Consider the following 3,858-nt stretch of genomic DNA (forward strand, 5'->3'; position numbering starts at 1 on the left):
AGTGCTGGGATTAAAGGTGTGCACCACCACACCCGGCTGGTATATGGGTTTTTTAAATGGAGACACAAACATTTGAACCCCAAGGGTTCTGACTCTGGATCTCATCCTTTTGAGAATCCTAATACATAGAATTCCTATTTTGGGCCTCAGTTCCAATCTTTAGCTTTGCAAAGAATATCTCCTGGGTATTAGGTAATCACCTACAAATTCCCACTCATGATTGCTATAGTGTTATGTAAGATAAATATATGGAACCACCCTGCAGGTATAAAACCAAAACTAAAAAACAAAAACAAAAACAAACAACCCTTCACCTCAGTTTTGATCTTTGTCATTACAAGAGACATCAAGACTATCACCACCCATAGTGATACCTCATCTTGAGGTTTTCCAGACTTTTCAAAGACATAGCCAGGGCCCCCTAAAGTGCCCCCAGCTTCTCTGCACCCCTTATCACTGATGCTGCTGAAAGGTTACCAGTTCTTCAAGGTCAACTGAACACCAAAACACTCCTGGAACCTGGACTCTGGCCCCACCCTTGTTGGCAGCTCATCTTGTGACTGAGCAGAAAACAGGCACTGTGGATTTCAAGGTCCTTGTTTGTAAAACAAGAGCAAGAGAGAAGTGGATTCTGAATCTAGTCCCTGTTCTCTTACTAGCTCAACTCTGAAATTAAACTAGTCTTTTAAATTTAGTGCATACAACCCCAATTTTCAATTTAGTATCCTTCTGAAAAGATAATGTATATATAAATGAAATTCAATACTGTATCGAAGAGGCCCAGTCCCAAGATTGAAAGCACCATTTGTGAATATTGCTGATATTGGGATAATGATTGTTCTTAAACTATAACACAATCTAAATTTTCAGTAAAATAATTTATATTAAATGGGGACAAAGGAGTTGTTGCTTCCCAGGATGCAATTTTCTCAATGAAATTTAAATGACTGTTCTTTTGGTTTTAGAGGTCTAATTCTATAGATTTTTTTTTTTAGAGCCCTTCTTTTTAACAAACTTAGTTCTCAGGCAATGATAGGCCTAGAGTGTGCAGCTTTTTGTACAGTTAGGAAAACTGTTGAGAGCCAGAGAGATGATTCAGTAAAGTTTGCTACAAAAGCACCAGGAACTTCGTTTGTATCTCCAGCACCCACATAAAAAAGCATACACCTGTAACCCCGCTTGTATCGTTGACTTTTCTAATGCAACAAGGCAACATAAAAGAGTGTATTTGGGCTTATGGTTGCAGAGGGTTAGAGTCCACGATGGCAGAGTGGAGATAGCAGGCATGGTGGCCGCAACAGAATCTGAGGCCTAACAGCTTGAACCGCAAATAGGAAGCAGAGAGAACAAACTAGAAATGGTACACATCTTTAAGCTCTCAAAGCCTGCCCCTAGGGACAACATACTTCCTTCAATAAATCCATACCCCTGAAGTCTCCCCAAACAGCACCTCTGATTAGTGACCAAGCATTCAAATGCCTAAGGCTATGTGTGTGTGATGGGAGGGCACATTTCTCATTCAAACCATCACACTAAAGGGGTGATGCTAAAGGGGTGGGTGGAGGCAGGTTCCTGGAGCTCACTGGCTAGCCAGTCTAGCTAAATGCTAAATAGGGGTATATACCAGTTTCAGTGGGTCTCTCTCTCTCTCTCTCTCTCTCTCTCTCTCTCTCTCTCTCCTTCTCTTTCTCATACATACACACACATACTACACATGTACAGACACAAGCACATATTCACACTATACATAGTTCTCAGTTGAGTGAGTAGATATTTACTGTAAAATGAGGAAAAATGTCAGCATTTATGGGACACCTTTTAGGAGTCCTGGACTTATTCTATATGACTTCACTTAATGCCTCAGATTCTCTGCAAGTGTATGAACTCTCACCCATATTTGCAGAAAAGACAATGAAGCTTGGAGAGAGTAAACCATTTGTCCAAAGCCATGCATCAAAAACTCTGGTGATGGGCAGTGCCAATGAACGAGAACGAGCTACAGTTCATGTTTCTGAACTATACACTTAAAATGGTTAAAATGGCAAAGGCCATGCCTCAATACAATGAAAAAGAAAAAAGGAAATAATATCTCTTACCTAGTGAAAAGCTCAAGTCCATGTACAGCTCAAACCAGAATGCTTCGTGTGCTATGTACGTGGCACGGGAAAAAAAGTGCTACAACTACTTAGCTCTGTTTATTAACCTGCTTTTAAGAGATCTGCCATGACACAGGAGTCAGAAGCACAGGAGCAAAGAGTCAAATGGGGGAAAGGTGTCAGAAGCAGTAAAAGTGGCAAGCTAAGGACAGTGACCAAGTCAAAAAAAGTGGCCAATTATCTCTGCCTTTATATCTGTGCTTTCTAGGCATTAATGCGCGAGAAGCCCCTGGGCATCTTGCTATAAAAGCGTGGTTTGGTTCAGAGAGTGAGATTTTGCATTCCCAATAAACTCCTGAGTGATGATGCTGGACCATGGACCGATGGTTGAGTAGCAAGGACTTCGGCAAGAGTCACTCCATCCAAGCTAGCTCTCCATATGGGTTTCAGACCACCTGCACTACGCTAGAATCTTTGGGGGAGGGGACGTCAATAAATCAAGATGTGGGCTTCATCCCAGATCTGCTGAGTCAGGATCCGTGAAGGCCACATGTGGGACTGTGAAAGGCAGCCTGTTTTCTGGTCGCGAGAGACTTACTCCTGTGATTAAGTAGAAATTCTACAAGGGACGGAACAGTGAGCCATGCTCCCAGACAGACATGCTCCCAGCCTGACACCACGGAGCCCCCAACTCCATAATCCTGTGACTATCAGTCACAGTCCCAAGCTCTTGGCATTCTGGTAGACTCCACTCTGACAGTTAACTGACAATAGCCAGGTATGCTCCCTCCCACAGCTACCCTGCAACTGCAAGACAGCCCAGTCCACTATAAAAGGGGCTGCTTGGCCCCTCCTCTCTCTCTTAAGCTCCCACCTCTTATTCTCAACTCTAGCTCTCCTCTCCCTCCCTTCCTCCCTCTCTCCACATGGCCATGGCCGGCCTCTCTCCTTCTACTTCTTTCTCTCTGCCTTTCTACAACAAAGCTCTAAAACCATGGACTGCCTCTGCTCATCGAGACTCACCATACTGGGGCAACAGAGTGGGCTTTCCTCTAAAGAACTGCAACTAACCTCCGGCCAGAAGTCCTTCCTGAGCTCCAGCCACAGCCGCCAGCCAACCCAGGCTGCCCGCCAGAGCTAGCAGCCTGAGCTAGCCAGACACTCTTCTCCCTGTAAACTGCCAGGGCTCTCCCCCTACCCTCCCTTTGGCCCCCAGGCCAGAATCCATCCAAGGGCCCGTTCTCAGCTCTTCTGCGACATACAGTGACGTCTGGAATATCCAAGACTGAGAACCAGTCATCTCTGGCCTCCGTGATGCCCAGAGGCCCTAAATTGTTCCCTCTCTACCCCCGCGGTCTAGGGTCTAGTGTTCCGTGGCTTCCCACAGCCAGACACCCACCTGGCCCGCATAGAGAGCGCGAGGCAGTCCCCTGGCGGGATGCGGATTCTCTCCCACCCCTTTATCTCCCCACACCGGGAGCCCCACAGCCACAGTGGCATCAAGAAGTTTAACAAGCTTCCACACCATTGAGGTATCATTTAAGAACTGCTGCTAACAGTCCAGCACCTTGTGCTGACTGCATCACTCTTTGTGTTGCATGATGCCTTCCTAAAACCTCTCTACCTGACATTAGAAAGACAGGCACCCCAAAGTTTTCTGATTTCAAGAATCCCTTTCCTTTCCTTTCCTTTCCTTTCCTTTCCTTTCCTTTCCTTTCCTTTCCTTTCCTTTCCTTTCCTTTCCTTTCCTTTCCTTTCCTTT

The sequence above is a fragment of the Mus pahari genome, chromosome 6 (genome assembly GCF_900095145.1).
Source record: "Mus pahari chromosome 6, PAHARI_EIJ_v1.1, whole genome shotgun sequence".
Classification (NCBI taxonomy): Eukaryota; Metazoa; Chordata; class Mammalia; order Rodentia; family Muridae; genus Mus; species Mus pahari.